The 23,273-nt window shown below is 38.3% G+C and overlaps 1 protein-coding gene and 1 pseudogene across 7 annotated transcripts in view; one reads left to right on the top strand and one right to left on the bottom strand.

Annotated features, from left to right (window-relative positions):
- XIAP (X-linked inhibitor of apoptosis) overlaps nucleotides 1-23,273 on the bottom strand; it is a 52,954-nt gene that overhangs the window by 24,107 nt on the left and 5,574 nt on the right. The gene's annotated exons all lie outside the window — the stretch shown is intronic.
- On the top strand, nucleotides 6,353-7,746 carry LOC131747987 (partitioning defective 6 homolog beta pseudogene; annotated as a pseudogene).

Raw genomic sequence — 23,273 nt, forward strand, 5'->3', positions numbered from 1 at the left:
GGACCCAATTTACAATGGTACTAATTCATATACACCTCAAGAGCTGAGTTATATCTGCATACAACAATTTTTGGAAGACAGTCTCCATGATTTTTGATTATTGTTTCCCAGATATCTGAAAACATTCCAACACCAGCTTCAAGACTCTTGTTGAATCAGCATAAGGTAGATGACAAAAACCAAGATTCAAAGAAACCAAGGCTGGCTGATACGCTAATGAGATAAAATAGGGATATGTGTAAAGTCTTATATTCTGACTTTAAAAATCTGTGGCACAACTAAAGGAAGATGGAATCTTGGTTTGGAAAGAAGTCATGTGAAGGGAAACCTCCAGATTAAAATCTTGGGATTTGAGTTAATTACAAACTCATCATGAGCCAACATTACGTGGCGGCTAAAAAACTTGAAGTAACTTCAGTCTGCATTAACGTACAGATGTGCAACATCCAGATTCTATTCTGCTACATGCTGAGTATTATTTTTAATTCTGAACACATTTTAGAAGGGACATTAACAAAGTATAACTTCCATAGAGGGCAATCAGGATGATGAAAATGGTATCCTATGAAGAATGGTTGGAAGAGTCAAGTATTTATCTCAAAGGGAAAAGAAAATTGTAGGGAGAGGGGTGTAGATGATAGAATAACTACCTAAAATGCAGTCATGTAGAAAAGGGATCCAATTCTGCTTAGCTTGAGGGCAGAATTAAAGTTAATGAATATAATTCAAGGCAGTAGATTTTAACCCAATACAGGGATGAACAGCTACAACAAACAATATCAGTATAAAATGGATTGGGTTGTCTTGTAGCTTATGAATTCCTCTCATCACTGGAATGGACTTTGGCATGGACTAGGAGACAGGATTAAACATTCCTAAGTCTATAATTATCCTGAAGAATAAATGCTGAATATAATCTAAAACATATGAAAGTTACCTTCTCTGAGGTGGTTAAGTTTTGTTTCTCAGGTCAATCAAAATAGAAGTGTAAAATCAATGATCTATTCTCATTTCACAATAGTGAATATTTTGCATGGTTCAAGTAGTCATCCCATTTCAGATAATATTAGATAAAGCTCCATCATTCAACACTAGCAGGAGAGTCTCTATTTGAAGCTTTCAAGTGGAGACCTCATCTTCCCAGGGGTTATTTCCATACTAATAGTTTAGATTTCACTGTTTTGAAAAGCAGATATTTATTCAGAAGCACTCAACTGAAAACTACCTATACATTATCAGAGTGTGAGCTTTTGGAGAAGGGTGACAAAACAGAACTACTAGAAAGGTTAAGACTAAAAGAGAGAAAACCGATTGACAAAAGACAGAAACCTTGGGACTGGAGGAAAGTGCCAAAAGAAAGGGATGGGAGATGATGTTAAAAAAAGTATTTAAGTGAAATGCAGGTGAGGAAGATGATATTTAGAAAATAAGTATATGTGGGGTACAGGAATACAGAAGAAAATGAGGTATGAATACTGGAGAAGGTTTTGGATGTGAAAAAGTCAGAGTGGAATAAAGTATGCTGAGGTAACTTAAGGCCTCTTTGTGAAAGCACACTCAGGCTTTGTACCGGGAAAGGAGAAAGGAAAGAAGGCACACAGAGAGAAAGACGTCCAAGAAAGCTTTGACATAAAGGGGCCTGGCAGTCAGAAATCTTGAGGGAACAGTGGTTGGGGAAAACGGCACTCTGAAAGCCAACATTGGCATAAAAAGAATCAGCAAGCAGTTGGTACATGTTTATATGAGGGGTATGGAAGATTTCAAGATGGTGAGATTTTGTGTTTAAAATATACATATAATGATGACCCAAAACCTATGGGATGCAGCAAAAGCAGTTCTAAGAGGGAAGTTTATAACAATACAATCCTACCTCAAGAAACAAGAAACATCTCAAATAAACAAGCTAACCTTACACATAAAGCAATTCGAGAAAGAAAAACAAAAAACCCCAAAGTTAGCAGAAGGAAAGAAATCATAAAGATCAGATAACAAATAAATGAAAAAGCAATGAAGGAAATAATAGCATATTATTAGCTTTTAAAAACTAAAAGCTGGTTCTTCGAGAAGATAAACAAAATTGATAAACCATTAGCCAGACTCATCAAGAAAAAGGGAGAGGACTCAAATCAACAGAATTAGAAATGAAAAAGGAGTAGTAACAACTGACACTGCAGAAATACAAAGGATCATGAAAGACTACTACAAGCAACTATATGCCAATAAAATGGACAACCTGGAAGAAATGGAAAAATTCTTAGAAAAGTACAACCTTCCAAGACCGAACCAGGAAGAAACACAAAATATGAACAGACCAATCACAAGCACTGACATTTAAACTGTGGTTAAAAATCTTCCAACAAACAAAAGCCCAGAACCAGATGGCTTCACAGGCGAATTCTATCAAACATTTAGAGAAGAGCTAACACCTATCCTTCTCAAACTCTTCCAAAATATAGCAGAGGGAGGAACACTCCCAAACTCATTCTACGAGGCCACAATCACCCTGATACCAAAACCAGTCAAAGGTGTCACAGAGAAAGAAAACTACAGGCCGATATCACTGATGAACATAGATGCCAAAATCCTCAACAAAATACTAACAAACAGAATCCAACAGCACATTAAAAGGATCATACACCATGATCAAGTGGGGTTTATCCCAGGAATGCAAGGATTCTTCAATATATGGAAATCAATCAATGTGATACACCATACTAACAAGCTGAAGGATAAAAACCGTATGATAATCTCAATAGATGCAGAAAAAGATTTCGACAAAGTTCAACAACCATTTATGATAAAAACACTCCAGAAAGTGGGCATACTTACCTCAACATAACAAAGACCATATATGACAAACCCACAGCCAACATCGTTTTTAATGGTGAAAAACTGAAACCATTTCCTCTAAGATCACGAACAAGACAAGGTTGCCCACTCTCACCGCTACTATCCAACATAGTTTTGGAAGTTGTAGCCACAGCAATCAGAGAAGAAAAAGAAATAAAAGGAATCCAAATCAGAAAAGAAGAAGTAAAACTGTCACTGTTTGAAGATGACATGACACTATACAATACAGAATCCTAAAGATGCTACCAGAAAACTACGAGAACTAATCAATGAATTTGGTAAAGCAGCAGGATACAAAATGCAGAGAAATCTCTTGCATTCCTATACACTAACAAAAAATCTGAAAGAGAAAATAAGACACTGATGAAAGAAATTAAAGATGATACAAACAGATGGAGGGATGTACTATGTTCTTGGATTGGAAGAATCAACATTGTGAAAATGATTATACTATGCAAGCAATCTACAGATTCAATGCAATCCCTATCAAACTAGCAATAAACTCAAAATGGATTAAAGACCGAAATGTAAGGCCAGACACTATAAAACTCTTAGAGGAAACCATAGGCAGAACACTCCATGACATAAATCACAGCAAGATCCTTTTTGACCCACTTCTTAGAGAAATGGAAATAAAAACAAAAAATAAACAAATGGGGGCTTCCCTGGTGGCGCAGTGATTAAGAATCCGCCTGCCAATGCAGGGGACATGGGTTCGATCCCTGGTCCGGGAAGATCCCACATGCCGCGGAGCAACTAAGCCCGTGCACCACAACTACTGAGCCTGCGCTCTAGAGCCCGCGAGCCACAACTACTGGAGCCCACGTGCCACAACTACTGAAGCCCGCATGCTTAGAGCCCGTGCTCTGCCACAAGAGGAGCCACTGCAATGAGAAGTCCGTGCACCACAATGAAGAGTAGCCCCCACTCACCACAACTAGAGAAAGCCCGCACGCAGCAACAAAGACCCCCCCCAAAAAAAATTTGTTTTAATAAATAAATAAATAAACAAATGGGACCTAATGAAACTTAAAAGCTTTTGCACAGCAAAGGAAACCATAAACAAGACAAAAAGACAACCCTCAGAATGGGAGAAAATATTTGCAAATGAAGTGACTGACAAAGGATTAATCTCCAAAATATACGAACAGCTCATGCAGCTCAATATCAGAAAAACAAACAACCCAATCCAAAAAAGGGCGGAAGACCTAAATTGAGATTTCTCCAAAGAAGATATACAGATTGCCAACAAACACATGAAAGGATGCTCAACATCACTAGTCATTAGAGAAATGCAAATCAAAACCACAAAGAGGTACCACCTCACACCAGTCAGCATGGCCATCATCAAACAATCTACAAACAATAAATCATGGAAAGGGTGTGGAGAAAAGGGAACCCTCTTGCACTGTTGGTGGCAATGTAAAGTGATACAGCCACTATGGAGAACAGTATGCAGGTTCCTTAAAAAGCTAAAAATATAACTGCCATATGACCCAGCAATCCCACTACTGGGCATATACCCTGAGAAAACCGTAATTCAAAAAGAGTCATGTACCACAACGTTCATTGCAGCACTATTTACAATAGCCAGGACATGGAAGCAACCTAAGTGTCCATCGACAGATGAATGGATAAAGATGTGGCACATATATACAATGGAATATCACTCAGCCATAAAAAGAAACGAAACTGAGTTATCTGTAGTGAGGTGGATGGACCTAGAGGCTGTCATACAGAGTGAAGTAAGTCAGAAAGAGAAAAACAAATACCATATGCTAACACATACATATGGAATCTTAAAAAAAATGGTTTTAATGAACCTAGGGGCAGGACAGGAATAAAGACACAGACATAGAGAATGGACTTGAGGACATGAGGAGGGGGAAGGGTAAGCTGGGACGAAGTGAGAGAGTGGCATAGACATATATACACTACCAAATGTAAAATGAATAGCTAGTGGGAAGCAGCTGCATAACACAGGGAGATCAGCTCGTGCTTTGTGACCACCTAGAGGGGTGGGATAGGGAGGGTGGGAGGGAGATGCAAGAGGGAGGGGATATGGGGATATATGTATACATATAACTGATTCACTTTGTTATACAGCAGAAACTAATACAACATTGTAAAGCAATTATACTCCAATAAAGATGTTCAAAAAAAAGCGCAAAACACTCCGTTACAGGTAACTTGTTACAGCAGCTATGGGAAACTAACTCACGTTGTTTCTAGTTCTTTTTGGTTAGACGCTGCCTAAATGTTGAGGATTTCTTTTAATTTCTCTAGTTACGTTCCTCTTTGGACAAGTGAGTATAATTTAACCAACTGGATTTCATCTAACATCTACATCTGTCAAGCAACTGGGACTGCTAATATATTACCAGTGCATGTTAGCCAAGTAGTACCTATTTAAAATAGGATTGAGATTATTTTTATAGCATAACAAGTTAATTTTTAGAGTTACGACTGTTTTAAAGCACAGAAAACCTTTTATTCTAAGAGGGAAAGAATTTTAAAAATTCCTGGGGAGGGGCTTACCCGGTGGCACAGTGGTTAAAGAATCCACCTGCCAATGCAGGGGACACAGGTTCGAGCCCTGGTCCAGGAAGATCCCACATGCTGCGGAGCAACTAAGCCTGTGTGCTGCAACTACTGAGCCTGTGCTCTAGAGCCTGTGAGTCACAACTACTGAAGCCCCCGTGCCTAGAGCCCGTGCTCTGCAACAAGAGAAGCCACCGCAATGAGAAGCCCATGCACTGCAACGAAGAGTAGCCCCTCCTTGCTACAACTAGAGAAAGCCCATGTGTGCAGCAACGAAGACCCAATGCAGCCAAAAATAAAATAATTTTTTTAAAAAAATGTTTAAAAAAAATAAAAGAAGGCTTAATAAGTTTCAAAGAAAAAAAATAAAACATACATATACCTGTACATATACATACACACAGTATACGTGTGTGTCTGTGTATTTATTTAGCCTAGTCAGCTGGGTAAAGATAGCCATGGGCATGTGCCAAGGAGAGGAGACTGACTGCTTCTCTAGCAATAATGCAGGAATATGGGGAGTTGGAGGGGAGAAAAAAACACACAGAAAACCCACTTACCTGGTATTTGCACACAATACAAAAGTTTCTATTTCCCTCAGGTTTTTATTATTAAAGTCAAATATATAGAACAAAGGTTATTTTAAATGGGAAAAGGATATAAAGTAGGATGTACATCTGACTGCAACTGTGTGAAAATATATACTCATGGACAAACCTGGAGGTAATTTTTAATATATGGGTAAAATATGTTAGTTAAGGTGACAGGATTATAGGTGACCTTTTTCTCCAAAATGTCTTTAATAATATTTTTACTTAAAGTCTCTCCGGTTAGCACCACTGGCCTGGGTCAGGTGCCTGGTCATGGGGAAGGCAGCTGAGAGCAAAGAGGTGGATGGGCTAGTTGCCCCCTCATCCTCCTCCACCAGGGTTCTGAAGTCACCAAAGCAGAGGGAGACAAGATGGAGTTGTGTCTCCACTTGCACCACAGACAGGCTGCCCCAGCCACCCTGTGGAGCTCAGCATTGAGACCCAAGCCACCTCTGCAGGTGCATTTGGTGAGTTGCAGGCTCCTGGGCTGCAGCCCCTGCACCCAGCATGACTGCGGCTGCCAGGGCATCCTGGAGAAGAGCAGGTTTGGCACTGAATTTCATCAGTTTTTGATAGAAAGCGCAAAACTTGGACATTTTGAGGAGTTTTATGGATTACTGCAACATGTTCATAAGATATCTAATGTTGACATTTTATTAGGCTATACAGACATCCAGGGATACTTACTATCTATAAATAAAGATGATAATTATCACATAAGTGCTTCAACAACCAACCTGCTGCTTAGGATTTTTACACAGAAAAAAGGAAGAAGCAAACAGTGCCTTTGGTACTGACATGCTAATGAAGAAGGAAAATGTTTTAACCAATGTTCTGTCAACCACAGAAAAAAGCCAGATCTAGTAATTGGTATGCACCAAGACTTTAGATGTGTGTCTTCTATTACAGATGTTGACATTCCCCCAGAAACACACCATAGGATTAGTTCATCTTTACAAACACAACACTGAACATTCCCTAGGGACTCTATAGCTGGGATGATTTCATTCTAAGGGAGACACTACATGGCTTAGAGAAGGTCCCAGGGATCGTGTGTGTGTGTGTGTGTGTGTGTGTGTGTGTGTGTGTGTGCGCGCGCGCGCACGCACTATTTTTTTAAAAATTTTTTGGCCATGCTGTGTGGCATGTGGGATCATAGTTCCCCGACCAGGGATTGAACCTGCATTGGAACACAGAGTCTTAACTGCTGGACCGAAGTCCCTTCCTCCCCCCACCCCCCGCAGGGATCTTTATATCCTGGCTTATTCCAGAAGGTCTGGCTCGCAGCACAGGACTATATTGGCTGTTAATAATGAAGTTTTATGGTATAGAAGTTTCAGGGAAGAGTTTTGATCAAGTAATAGGATGACTGCAAACAGCTACAACCTCATCATAATAGAAGGCAAGTAAACAGGAGAATAACGTTAGGAACAGTAGGACTTCTGGCAGCTCTAGCCAATCTACTGATAATAGCTTTCTTGGCTATCCACAGCAGATTGAACCAAACATTGAGCCAAAGGATGAAGATGACATTATTACTGAAGACAGCGGTGTGCCACACTAGATTCCTAAAGCTGTTCCTACTATCAAAAGACTGGAAATGGTTAACCCAAATAGAACAAACCCAGTTTTGAGTCTGGATAGAATAGTTTTATTCCATCTAATTAAATGAGTTTAGCACCCCTAGCAAATGGTACAAACAGAATTTGAAACACATGTTCCATATCAAAAACTCTTAGAAGATGGAACAATCATAACATCATGAAACCATCCTTTGAATGTTTTCTGAGTGAGGATGTCATAGGACTTGCAAATTTGGGGAGTTTAAGAACTTTTAAACCTCTGAGCCAATGACCTGGAATAGGTATGAGAACAATAAAGCTGTTTAAATGCTTTTCAAATAGTTTGGTAATTGTTAGTACAAACTTTGGTGGATCAGAGGTGATTTTAAGTCTAAAACAAAGGGAGCTCTGCTAATCAAATTATATGCTTTTGATATGGAAAACTAGATGCTACAGTACATTTTCAGAACTATATGAGGACTAAATTATTTCTGTTTGAAGTGGTTAAATATTTAACCTGTTACAAAGATTCCAGTTAGTTTTTCCTTTAACCACATTCTTTAAATTTTAATGTGAAGTCTGATTCTCTTTTGGTACTCTGAGGACCTCAGTTCTTGTGTACCCAGTATTTTATTTCTTAATGTTGTTCTTTTGTCGCTAATTGTTACAAATCATTTTCTGAAATGCATTATTTTCTAACTTCTAAGAAATCAAACCAATTGGCTGTTCTTAGGAGTTTCTTTCCACATTATGAAGCACTGAAGCTATGTTCCTAAATTATGAAATTCTGTGACAGTTTTTCACATTGATGTTTGTCTAGCCCATAGATTATATATTTATAAAATAATTCCAAATAGGTATAATTTATGTTTTAAAATGCAGTTAATTTCATTGACTCTGGTAATATAGGAGACACTCTCCTTTAATTCTTATCCTCATTCCTAATCTCATTGGAAAGCATTCCATTTGTTTTGGATGTGTGTATCTATATATATGTTGGTAGGCTTTTGAACGTTTTAAATGTACATATGGTCTCCAACTTACAGTGGTTTGACTTATGATTTTTCCAGTTTATAATGGTGCGAAAGTGATACACATTCAGTAGAAATCTTACTTCGAATTTTGATCTTCTCCTGGGCTAGCACAGTTTGATACTCTGTAATGATGCTGGGCAGCACGTGAGCCACAGCTCCCAGTCAGCCCAGGAGATCACGAGGGTCAATAACTGATACACTCATAACTTTTCTGTACCCTACAACCATTCCATTTTCACTTTCAGTACAGTATTTGATAAATTACATGAGACATTCCACACTTTATTATAAAATAGGCTTTGCGTTACATGATTTTGCCCAACTGTAAGCTAATGTAAGTGTTCTGAGCACATTTAAAGTAGGCTAGGCTAATCTATGACGTTTGGTAGGTTAGGTGTATTAAATGAATCTTCAGCTTATGACACTTTCAACTTAGGATGGTTTTATTGGGATGTAACCTCATTGTAAGTTGAGGAAGATCTGTATTCAAGTAGTGCAAATTGTTTTGGATATAAAATGCAAAAGGTTTTTACACACAAGACAAACTTGTGCACTTTTTTTGTGCAAAGATTTTGGATTTTCTTCAGTTGGATTATTCTGGGAACACTGCCTACACTTTAAGAGAAAGCTGTGGTATTTATCACTGACAAATAAGGTTTATCTACATTATTTTCATTAGGCTATTAATTTCCCACACATCCACTTAGAACAAGTAAGTGTGAGGCTGTGAACTTTCATTCTTTACCTAATTTCTTTGGGATTTAATAATTGTACAATGTGCATAAGCACTACAGTATGCATGTACATAGAAATTAAGAATATTATGAAGTTCCCTGTGGTTTATAGATAATTCCCCCCCAAATTATTAATTCATCTTATAATAGGGCTAGTATGGATGCCTTTGTAAGTTGTGTGCTATTAAAACAATGAAGGATCAAATGATTCCCTTTTAAAGGATAGCTTCTCTAAATGGTTAAAAAATATGAAGAAATAAATTCTTTTTTTTTTTTTTTTTTTTTTTTTCCCGGTATGCGGGCCTCTCACTGTTGTGGCCTCTCCTGTTGCGGAGCACAGGTTCCCGACGCGCAGGCTCAGCGGCCATGGCTCACGGGCCCAGCCGCTCCGCGGCATGTGGGATCTTCCCGGACCGGGGCACGAACCCGTGTCCCCTGCATCGGCAGGCGGATTCTCAACCACTGAGCCACCAGGGAAGCCCATAAATTCTTGATTAATTGAAAAAAAAACTCTCTAATGTTAAAGCAATAGAAAAAAAAATTCCATGCAGGGAAATATTTTTGTGAGATTTAATATCAGAATACTACTCAGAAATGTATTTATGTATTAAGCTTTCTAATAAAAATCTTATTTGAAATGAAAATTAACAGTAATTTCTTAAAGTGATTACTATTTGGTAGTCAATTATTACAGTGTAAGTAATTTAAAAAAACAATCTATCCCATAATATCATAAGTTTCAGTTATCACAGCATCTTAGAACAAAATAAGCAAGCAGTTTTATATGTGTACAAGACACTGAAGAAAGTAATTTTGAAGATTAATATAAATTTAATTATTTAAGATGGTATACTAGGGAACTATCTCTGATGACTGAAAGTTAACAATTACAAATACTTATTAAATTTTTTAAAGTCAAAGTAGCACCTGAATAACAAATCACTGTTCTTAACAAATAAGCAGCAAAACCTTTAGTCTTTTTCTATTGAGCTCATAGATCTCTACAACCTGTCTGTGTTTCACCCTTATGGTCTCTGGAAGAAATTCATTCAGTCACTATAGACTCATTTAATGAACTAAAAATACTTATCATCCCTGCAACCAAGGGCTTTGCTAATCTCTCATCATGAAAAAGCACTTCTTAAGTAACTATATTGACAAGGCACATTAAAAGGGAATTAAATGATTGTTATGGGTTGAACTGTGCCCCCTCAAAACTATGTTGAAGTCCTAACCACTGGTTAGGAATGTGACCTTATTTGGATATAGGGTCCTTGCAGATATAATCAAGTTCAGACAAGGTCATTAGGATGCCCTCATCCAATATGACTGATATTCTTGTAAGAAAAGGAGAAGAAACACAGGGAAGATGGCCATGTGAAGACAGAGGCAGACTCTGGAGTAATGATGTACTGATGAATCAAGGAACACCAAGGATCAATGGCAACACCAGAAGCTAAGAGAAAGCCATGGAACAGGTTCTCCCCAGCACCTTCAGAGACAGCATGGCCCTGCCAACACCTTGATTTTGGATGTCTAGCTACCAGAACTGTGAGAAAATTAATTTCTTATTTTTTTCTTTTTTTGGCTGTGCTGTGCGGCATGTGGGATCTTAGTTCCCTGACCAGGCATCAAACCCGGGCCTCCTGCAGTGGAAGCGCAGTTTTAACCACTGGACTACCAGGGAAGTCCCTGAATTTCTGTTGTTTTAAGTCACTCAGTTTGCAGTACTTTATTATGGCAGCCCTAAGAAACTAATATTGGGTTGGCCAAAAAATTCATTTGGGTTTTTCCGTAAGAGCATATGGAAAAACCTGAAAGAACTTTTTGGCCAACCCAATACAATGATGTTAAAAATATGACAAAAATTAAGCAAACAATATAACCCTATTAGTTCCCACTGCAGTACTACCATGCTAACTGAAACACATTATGTAATTAAATAAGGGCACCTGTTGAAAACTCAGAAAACATGTTTTTAGACTCTCGTCTATGACATCTTTCCTGATTCCTCCATTCAAAACCCTAGTAGAATGACTACTCTCTGTGCCCTCACTATATCCTCTAAATAATTTGCTGAGGGTGCTTCCCTGGTGGTCCAGTGGTTAACACTCCATGCTTCCACTGCAGGGGGCACAGGTTCAATCCCTGGTCGGGGAACTAAGATCCCACACGCTGTGCAGTGCAGAAAGAGAGAGAAAGAGAGAGAAAGGGTAAAAGAGAGAAAGAAAGAGAAAGGAAGAGAGAGAGAAAGAAAGAAAGAAAGAAAGAAAGAAAGAAGGAAAAAGAAAGAAAGAGAGAGAGAGAGAAAGGAAGAAAAATAGCTGAGGAGCCAAGTTGTACTAGAACAAGACTGAATAATTTCTGCATGTGTGTATGTTTGTAGGTATACCTATATGTACGTTGTTTGAAGGGAGGTCCTTTATAGCAAGGGCTCTGTCTTATCACATTTGTATTCCCAATGCCTAAAGCAATGAGTGACACACAGTAGTGCTTCATCTACGTTCGGCAAAAGAATGAATGCTGGAGCACCTCTATTAGGTCACTGCTGTAACTATCCCACATCCCACCCACCACCTTCACTGAACTCTTAAGATCACTGTGAGGACTAAAAATTGGTAATACGCCATTGTGCCCAGGAAATGTGGCCGAACTAGGAAATATATGCATACCAAGCAAACAGTACAACTCAGTGATAAAAACCTATACTAAAATCACATTTCAAAAATATAAGATTTGTAAAACTTTCCATAGTAACACCATAAAAATCTTATATGTGCTAAGCCAAGACACCATCATAATTTAAAATTTATGTTAATATTCTCTCTTTGCTCATTATACATAGAAATATTGTAAGATTTTTCTCATCAGTTGCTTTTTTCCCCTACAGAGGATCCAGCATAGAGATCTTGTCAAACAAGCAACATTCTCCTTGACCGAGTGGAGGTCAATCCCTCTTTTTTTTTTTTTAAAGATTTATCTATTATTTTTTAAATTTATTTTTGGCTGTGTTGGGTCTTAGTTGTGGCACGTGGGATCTTTCATTGCGGCGCACGGGCTCTTTGTTGCGGTGCATGGCTTTCTCTAGTTGTGGCGTGCGGGTTTTCTTTTCTCTAGTTGTGGCGCAGAGGCTCCAGGGTGCGTAGGCTCTGTAGTTGTGGCGTGGGGGTTCCAGAGCACATGGGCTCTGTAGCTTGCAGCACGCAGGCTCTCTAGTTGAGGTGCGCAAGCTCAGTAGTTGTGGAGTGGCGGGCTTAGTTGCCCTGTGGCATGTGGGATCTTAGTTCTCTGACTAGGGATCAAACCCGCGTCCCATGCATTGGAGGGCAGATTCTTCATCACTGGACCACCAGGGAAGTCTCTCAATCCCTCTTTTAATGATCTTAAAGTGTTAGTTCCCTGCTTAGAAATAGCATTTTGATTTACAAAGCTGTAGTATCTAAGAAATGCATCTACATAAATGTGACACAGTATAAAAAAGCTGTATTTTTAAAATGACATGCCCTAAACAAAAAGGATATATATATATATATACACACATACACACACACATATATATGTGTATATATATGATTTTTAAAATTCAGCTTTTATACTATGATACATTTACATAAAAATTCAACTTTTAGGACTTCCCTGGTGGTGCAGTGGTTAAGAATCCGCCTGCTAATACAGGGGACACGGGTTCGATCCCTGGTCCAGGAAGATTCCACATGCCGCAGAGCAACTAAGCCCGTGTGCCACAACTCTTGAGCCTGAGCTCTAGAGCCTGAGAGCCACAACTACTGAAGCACAGGCGCCTAGAGCCTGTGCTCCACAACAAGAGAAGCCACCGCAATGAGAAGCCCGTGCACAGCAACAAAGACCCAATGAAGCCAAAATAAATAAATAAATAAAATTTAAAATTCAACTTTTAGTCAAATTGTTCATTTATACTACTAGGTTCTTCAACGATGAAGCATATTTTCATTTAACCTTAAGTTAAATGGTCAATAAAACATTTCTAAGGTTAATTACATTCAATCAAATCAAAAGTTCTCTCCCTAAAATTAAACACTAGAGCCATTCAAATAATTGAATGGCATTAATGAGCATTTAGCCCATAAGCTCAGTCAATAACATCAACTTATTAACACTGCTGCCTACAATATATGCTTGATCATGAAGTCTACTTCTGTAAACACCTGAAAGGCCATACTGAGAATCCACAAAGGGAGTATCAGTTACATGTTCTATACTTAATTTAGAAAGTGATAGTAATACTTAAATTTGAGCCCAGACCTCCAATATTTGCCAAATTATTTATAATAATTAACTCCACAGGTACAGTTCTCTCAGAATAGACCCACAGTAAGGTATTCCCTCACCTTTTTCTTCGTATTTTTCTCTCATCTTTTTTGACAAACTGCAGGAATGTGTTCCCCAAAAGAATGTTTTGAGAAACACAAGAGAAGGAAAAGACCTACAAGAACAACCTGAAACAATTAAGTAAATGGTAATAGGAACATACATATCGATAATTACCTTAAATGTAAATGGATTAAATGCTCCCACCAAAAGACACAGACTGGCTGAATGGATACAAAAACAAGACCCATATATATGCTGTCTACAAGAGACCCACTTCAGACCTAGGGACACATACAGACTGAAAGTGAGGGGATGGAAAAAGATATTCCATGCAAATGGAAATGAGAAGAAAGTTGGAGTAGCAATTCTCATGTCAGACAAAATAGACTTTAAAATAAAAACCATTACAAGAGACAAAGAAGGACACAACATAATGATCAAGGGATCGATCCATGAAGAAGATATAACAATTGTAAATATTTATGCACCCAACATAGGAGCACCTCAATACATAAGGCAAATACTAACAGCCATAAAAGGGGAAATCGATAGTAACACAATCATAGTAGGGGACCTTAACACACCACTTTCACCAATGGACAGATCATCCAAAATGAAAATAAATAAGGAAACACAAGCTTTATTATTTTATTTTTCTTTTTTGGTATGTGGGTCTCTCACTGTTGTGGCCTCTCCCATTGCAGAGCACAGGCTCCGGATGCACAGGCTCAGCGGCCATGGCTCACGGGCCCAGCTGCTCCACGGCATGTGGGGTCTTCCCGGACCGGGGCACGAACCTGTGTCCCCTGCATTGGCAGGTGGATTCTCAACCACTGCACCACCAGGGAAGCCCGAAACACAAGCCTTAAATAATACATTACACAAGATGGACTTAACTGATATTTATAGGACATTCCATCCAAAAACAACAGAATACACATTTTTCTAGTGCTCATGGAACATTCTCCAGGATAGATTATATATTGGGTCACAAATCTAGCCTTGGAAAATTTAAGAAAATGGAAATCATATCAAGTATCTTTTCCGACCACAACACTATGAAACTAGATATCAATTACAGGAAAAGATCTGTAAAAAATAGAAACACATGGAGGCTAAACAATACACTACTTAATAACGAAGTGATCACTGAAGAAATCAAAGAGGAAATCAAAAAGTACTTAGAAACAAATGACAATGGAGACACAACGACCCAAAACCTATGGGATACAGCAAAAGCAGTTCTAAGAGGGAAGTTTATAGCAATACAATCATACATTAAGAAACAGGAAACATCTCGAATAAACAACCTAACTTTGCACCTAAAGCAATTAGAGAAGGAAGAACAAAAAAACCCCAAATTTAGCAGAAGGAAAGAAATCATAAAGATCAGATCAGAAATAAATGAAAAAGAAATGAAGGAAACAACAGCAAAGATCAATAAAACTAAAAGCTGGTTCTCTGAGAAGATAAAGAAAATTGATAAACCATTAGCCAGACTCATCAAGAAAAAAAGGGAGAAGACTCAAATCAATAGAATTAGAAATGAGAAAGGAGACGTAACTGACACTGCAGAAATACAGAAAATTATTAGAGATTACTACAAGCAACTGTATGCCAATAAAATGGACAACCTGGAAGAAATGGAAAAATTCTTAGAAATGCACAAGCTGCCGAGACTGAACCAGGAAGAAATACAAAATATGAACAGACCAATCACAAGCACTGACATTTAAACTGTGATTAAAAATCTTCCAACAAACAAAAGCCCAGGACCAGATGGCTTCACAGGCGAATTCTATCAAACATTTAGAGAAGAGCTAACACCTATCCTTCTCAAACTCTTCCAAAAGATAGCAGAGGGAGGAACACTCCCAAACTCATTCTGTGAGGCCACCATCACCCTGATACCAAAACCAGACAAAGACGTCACAAAGAAAGAAAACTACAGGCCAATATCACTGATGAACATAGATGCCAAAATCCTCAACAAAATACTAGCAAACAGAATCCAACAGCACATTAAAAGGATCATACACCATGATCAAGTGGGGTTTATTCCAGGAATGCAAAGATTCTTCAATATACGCAAATCAATCAACGTGATACACCATATCAACAAACTGAAGGAGAAAAACCATATGATCATCTCAGTAGATGCAGAGAAAGCTTTTGACAAAATTCAACACCCATTTATGATAAAAACCCTGCAGAAAGTAGGCATAGAGGGAACTTTCCTCAACATAATAAAGGCCATATAGGACAAACCCACAGCCAGCATTGTTCTCAATGGTGAAGAACTGAAACCATTTCCACTAAGATCAGGAACAAGACAAGGTTGCCCACTCCCACCACTCTTATTCAACATAGTTTTGGAAGTTCTAGCCACAGCAATCACAGAAGAAAAAGAAATAAAAGGAATCCAAATAGGAAAAGACAAAGTAAAGCTGTCACTGTTTGCAGATGATATGATACTATACATAGAGAATCCTAAGGATGCTACCAGAAAACTACTAGAGCTAATCAATGAATTTGGTAAAGTAGCAGGATACAAAATAAATGCACAGAAATCTCTGGCATTCTCATACACTAATGATGAAAAATCTGAGAGTGAAATTAAGAAAACACTCCCATTTACCATTGCAAAAAAAAGAATAAAATATCTAGGAATAAACCTACCTAAGGAGACAAAAGACTTGCATGCAGAAAACTATAAGACACTGATGAAAGAAATTAAAGATGATACAAATAGGTGGAGAAATAAGCCATGTTCTTGGATTGGAAGAATCCACATTGTGAAAATGACTCTACTACCCAAAGCAATCTACAGATTCAATGCAATCCCTATCAAATTACCACTGGCATTTTTTACAGAACTAGAACAAAAAATTTCACAATTTGTATGGAAACACAGAAGACCCCGAATAGCCAAAGCAATCTTGAGAACGAAAAATGGAGCTGGAGGAATCAAGCTCCCTGACTTCAGACTATACTACAAGGCTACAGTAATCAAGACAGTATGGTACTGGCACAAAAACAGAAATATAGACCAATGGAACAGGATAGAAAGCCCAGAGATAAACCCACACACATATGGTCACCTTATCTTTGATAAAGGAGGGAAGGATATACAGTGGAGAAAAGACAGCCTCTTCAATAAGTGGTGCTGGGAAAACTGGACAGCTACATGTAAAAGTATGAAATTAGAACACTCCCTAACACCACACACAAAAATAAACTCAAAATGGGTTAAAGACCTAAATGTAAGGCCAGACACTATCAAACTCTTACATAGGCAGAACACTCTATGATAGAAATCACAGCAAGATCCTTTTTGACCCATCTCCTAGAGAAATGGAGATAAAAACAAAGATAAACAAATGGGACCTAATGAAACTTAAAAGCTTTTGCACAGCAAAGGATACCATAAACAAGACAAAAAGACAACCCTCAGAATGGGAGAAAATATTTGCAAATGAAGCAACGGACAAAGGATTAATATCCAAAATTTATAAGCAACTCATGCAGCTCAATAACAAAAAAACAAACAACCCAATCCAAAAATGGGCAGAAGAACTAGACATTTCTCCAAAGAAGATATACAGATTGCCAAAAAACACATGGAAGAATGCTCAACATCATTAATCATTAGAGAAATGCAAATCAAAACTACAATGAGATATCATCTCACACCGGTCAGATTGGCCATCATCAAAACTCCAGAAACAATAAAAGCGAGAGAGGGTGTGGAGAAAAGGGAACCCTCTTGCACTGTTGGTGGGAATGTAAATTGATACAGCCACTATGGAGAACAGTATGGAGGTTCCTTTAAAAACTACAAATAGCTCTCTCCTCACAATCTCTCTCCTCACAATCTCTCTCTTTCTCCTCATAATCTCTCTCTCTCGCCTCATAATCTCTCTCTCTCCCCTCATAATTTCTCTCTCTCTCCTCATAATTTCTGTCTCTCCTCATAATCTCTCTCTCTCCTCATAATTTCTCTCTCTCTCCTCATAATCTCTCCTCATAATCTCTCTCTCTCTCATAATTTCTGTCTCTCCTCATAATCTCTCTCTTGTTCCTCATATTTTCTCTCTCTCCTCAAAATCTCTCTCTCTCTCCTCATAATCTCTCTCCATCTCCTCATAATTTCTCTCTCTCCTCATAATCTCTCTCTCTCCTCATAATCTCTCTCTCTCCTCATAATCTCTCTCTCCTCATAATCTCTCTCCTCACAATCTCTCTCTCCTCATAATCTCTCTCTCTACTCATCTTTCTCTCTCTCCTCATAATCTCTCTCTCCTCATAATCTCTCCTCATAATCTTTCTCTCCTCATAATCTCTCCCTCTCCTCATAATTTCTGTCTCTCCTCATAATCTCTCTCTCTCCTCATAATTTCTCTCTCTCTCCTCATAATCTCTCTCTCTCTCCTCATAATCTCTCTCTCCTCATAATCTCTCCTCATAATCTCTCTCTCCTCATAATTTCTCTCTCTCCTCATAATTTCTCTCTCTCCTCATAATCTCTCTCCTCATAATCTCTCTCCTCATAATCTCTCTCTCCTCACAATCTCTCTCTTTCTCCTCATAATTTCTCTCTCTCTCCTCATAATCTCTCTCTCTCTCCTCATAATTTCTCTCTCTCTCTCCTCATAATCTCTCTCTCCTCATAATCTCTCTCTCTCCTCATAATTTCTGTCTCTCCTCATAATCTCTCTTTCTCCTCATATTTTCTCTCTCTCTCCTCATAATCTCTCTTTCTCCTCATATTTTCTCTCTCTCTCCTCATAATCTCTCTCTCTCCTCATAATCTCTCTCTTTCCTCATAATTTCTCTTTCTCTCCTAATCTCTCTCTCCTCATAATCTCTCTCTCTCCTCATAATCTCTCTCTCTCCTCATAATCTCTATCTCTCCTCATAATTTCTCTCTCTCCTCATAATCTCTCTCTTTCGCCTCATAATCTCTCTCTCTCCTCAAAATCTCTCTCTCTCCTCATAATCTCTCTCTCCTCATAATCTCTCTCTCTCTCCTCATAATCTCTCTCTTTCTCATAATTTCTCTCTCTCTCCTCATAATCACTCTCTCTCCTCATAATTTCTCTCTCTCTCCTCATAATCTCTCTCTCTCCTCATAATCTCTCTCTCCTCATAATCTCTCTCTCCTCGTAATCTCTCTCTCTCCTCATAATCTCTCCTCATAATCTCTCTCTCCTCACAATCTCTCTCTCTCCTCACAATCTCTCTCTCTCCTCATAATCTCTCTCTCCTCATAATCTCTCTCTCTCCTCATAATCTCTCTCTCCTCACAATCTCTCTTTCTCCTCATATTTTCTCTCTCTCTCCTCATAATCTCTCTCTTTCTCCTCATAATTTCTCTCTCTCTCCTCATAATCTCTCTCTTTCCTCATAATTTCTCTTTCTCTCCTAATCTCTCTCCTCATAATCTCTCTCTCTCCTCATAATCTCTCTCTCTCCTCATAATCTCTATCTCTCCTCATAATTTCTCTCTCTCTCCTCATAATCTCTCTCTTTTGCCTCATAATCTCTCTCTCCTCATAATTTCTCTCTCTCTCCTCATAATCTCTCTTTCGCCTCATAATCTCTCTCTCTCCTCAAAATCTCTCTCTCTCCTCATAATTTCTGTCTCTCCTCATAATCTCTCTCTCCTCACAATCTCTCTCTCTCCTCACAATCTCTCTCTCTCTCCTCACAATCTCTCACTCTCCTCACAATCTCTCTCTTTCTCATTTCTCTCTCTCCTCATAATTTCTCTCTCTCCTCATAATCTCTCTCTCCTCATAATCTCTCTCTCCTCGTAATCTCTCTCCTCATAATCTCTCCTCATAATCTCTCTCTCCTCATAATTTCTCTCTCTCCTCATAATCTCTCTCTCTCCTCATAATCTCTCTCTCTACTCATAATCTCTCTCTTTCTCCTCATAATCTCTCTTTCACCTCATAATCTTTCTCTCTCTCCTCATAATCTCTCTCTCTCCTCATAATCTCTCCTCATAATCTTTCTCTCCTCATAATCTCTCTCTCTCCTCATAATTTCTGTCTCTCCTCATAATCTCTCTCTTTCTCCTCATAATTTCTCTCTCTCTCCTCATAATTTCTCTCTCTCTCCTCATAATCTCTGTCTCTCTCTCCTCATAATCTCTCTCTCTCCTCATAAAAAAAAAAAAGAAGAAGAAAAACTACAAATAGAACTACCATACGACCCTGCAATCCCACTACTGGGCATATACCCTGAGAAAACCATAATTCAAAAAGAGTCATGTACCAAAATGTTCATTGCAGCTCTATTTACGATAGCCAGGACATGGAAGCAACCTAAGTGGCCATCAACAGATGAATGGATAAAGAAGATGTGGCACATATATACAATGGAATATTACTCAGCCATAAAAAGAAACGAAACTGAGTTATTTGTAATGAAGTGGATAGACCTGGAGTCTGTCATACAGAGTGAAGTAAGTCAGAAGGAGAAAAACAAATATCGTATGCTAACACATATATATGGAATCTAAGGGAAAAAATGTCATGAAGAGATTACTGATAGGATGGGAATAAAACACAGACCTACTAAAGCATGGATTTGAGGATATGGGGAGGGGGAAGGGTAAGATGTGACGAAGTGAGAGAGTGGCAGGGACGTGTATATACACTACCAAATGTAAATTAGATAGCTAGTGGGAAGCTTCCGCATAGCACAGGGAGATCACCTCTATGCTTTGTGACCACCTAGAGGGGTGGCATAGGGAGGGTGACGCAAGAGGGAAGTGATATGGGAACATATGTATATGTATAACTGATTCACTTTGTTGTAAAGGAGAAACTAACACACTATTGTAAAACAGTTATACTCCAATAACGATGTTTAAAAAAAAGAATGTTTTGCATGAAGAATACACGGGTTTGGGCTCAAGAATTCACTCAAGATAATAAAAAGGCTCAAGATCACTAGTATCCCCTCCTCCATTTTACTGAAAACTGTTCAGAACTTAAAGACAATTTACAGTGCTCATTAATCAAGTCTTTGATTCAAAAACAAACCATCTATATAACCCAAACTGTAGATCCATAACACAGATTAATACTATTTATGCCTATTCAGAGTCCAGATTAAAATCTCTGCTAAAATCAGAACAGGGAGAAAAACAAAATCTCATGATGGATATCAACCCAATATTTAATACAAACAACTGTTTTCCTTTTTAAAAGAGAGGGGAAAAAGAATCCTACTATCCAGGCTGTGAATACTTTAATATGTTTATCCTTTAAGAACTTTTTCTGTGTGCGTGTAACACATGCACGTTATAAATATTTCTAAAGGGGATTTATAGTATATGGTATTTTTATAATTTGCTTTTTGCTATTTAATAATGTATCATAAGCATCTCTCCACATCAATTTTTATCTAGATTAGAACATTATTTTAAATGGATGACTAGTACCTGACTGTATGACTGTATTTATCATAACTTCACCAATTCCATATTGCTGAGCATTAATTTTAGATGTATATTTTTAAAAAAAGAAAATACACACATGATCAAATAATTCAAGAGGTACAAAAGCTGCATCCGGGCTTCCCTGGTGGCGCAGTGGTTTAGAGTCCGCCTGCCAATGCAGGGGACAAGCGTTCGTGCCCCGGTCCGGGAAGATCCCACATGCCGTAGAGCGGCTGGGCCTGTGAGCCATGGCCACTGAGCCTGCATGTCCGGAGCCTGTGCTGCATGACAGGAGAGGCCACAAAAGTGAGAGGCCCGCGTACCGAAAAAAAAAAAAAAAAAAAGCTGCATCCATTCCACCCCTTATACCTTAAACCTCTGGTTCCCTTCCTAGAAGCAGTCACTCTTACCAGTTTCTTCTGCATTCCTCCAGAGATAGGTTTTAAAAAACACAAATGGGCTTCCCTGGTGGCGCAGTGGTTAAGAATCAGCCTGCTAATGCAGGGGACATGGGTTCTAGCCCTGGCCCAGGAAGATCCTGCATGCCGTGGAGCAATTAAGCCCATGCACCACAACTACTGAGCCTGCGCTGTAGAGCCTGCGAGCCACAACTACTGAAGCCTGCGCACCTAGAGTCCGTGCTCCGCAACAAGAGAAGCCACCCGCTCGCTGCAACTAGAGAAAACCCGTGTGCAGCAAAGAAGACCCAATGCAGCAAAAAATAAAATAAATTTTAAAAACCCCACAAATGTTAACATATTCTATATATATACAGTTATGCAACTTCATTGCTGGACATTTATAAAGCTAACAATTTTTTGCTATTATAAAGAATGTTGGAGTGAATATCCTTCTGTTTATTTGCTTTTAACATCAATATTAAGTGGTCTCAAACAGGAGTGTATCCTGTCACCATCTATTTTTAATCTATCTTGTTTTTGACTGAGAATAGTCTTAAGGAAAAGCTTGAAAGCACTTATTAATTTACGATGAACATCTCTATAGAAAATAGACAAATTTACAAATGGCAAATACTAATGGCCAACAAACAATGCAAAAATGTTAAATATCATTAGTAATCAAAGAAATAAACACTTTAAAAGATACCATTTTTGTCCTGTTTGGCAGAGATTGCCATCACTACCAACAATAAAAACCCAGCAGTGAAGGTATGGGACAATAGGCACTCTTGCCGGTGAAACTAAAAACTGGTACACCTTTTCTAGAAAGCAATCTGACAATATATTCTAAAAGTCTTAAAATATATGATCAGTTTCTGAACCAGCCATTCTAGTACTAAGCATTAACGCTAAGGAAATGATCAGTATATATAAGGATGTTTAATACAGTGCTACTTATAAAAACAAAAAAACTCAATTCTAACAAAAGAGAACAACACTTTGGTAATGTGTATACTACAGGTTGTAGAACAATACTAAAGAACACAGATAGGTGTTCATGATGTTGTATTAGGTGAAATGAGCTGGCTATAAACCAGTATTGGTCAGTATAATCCCAATTATAAAAAAATGCCGATATAGGAAAGACTTAGGCTAAATTACACATCAAAATTCTACTGTGGTTATTATCTCTGTGCACTGGGATTATTTTGGTTTTTATTTTCTTCTTTGTGGTTTTCTTAATTTTCTAAATTTTATCCAGCAAATATATTAGATTCTAATCAAAAGGAAAAAGCAGTTGGACTCCTGATTAGTCAAGGTGCCTTATATAATTCTGCCCAGCAGGCTGGGGGTGTTATTTGGCTATTTGCCATATGACAATGCTTCCTTCACCTGTGAATAAACTGGCCCAGTAAGCTATCGATAGCTGGGCCTGCTATTGCAAGGTTTTGGCTCTTCCTTCACAGAAGATAATTTTTATAACTTATTACAAGGAGAGGCAAGAATATACTCTTAGGTCCTTATCTTTTTGCCTATCCTGAGAATTTCTGCCAACTTGATACTTTGTAATATTACTGTCAAACATCAGGTTAAAAAAAAAAAAAGAGGATACAGGTCAACTCTCAGAGATAAAAGCAGTAACCACATCATGTCCACAGTGGTTGGCCATGAACACATGCCTTCTGGTTCACTGCCCGGGTGGCAGTAAATCATTAGCAGAGAGGGTTGAGAAACACAGGTAATAATAATACCTGACTG

Source organism: Kogia breviceps, chromosome X (genome assembly GCF_026419965.1).
Source record: "Kogia breviceps isolate mKogBre1 chromosome X, mKogBre1 haplotype 1, whole genome shotgun sequence".
In the NCBI taxonomy this organism is placed as follows: Eukaryota; Metazoa; Chordata; class Mammalia; order Artiodactyla; family Physeteridae; genus Kogia; species Kogia breviceps.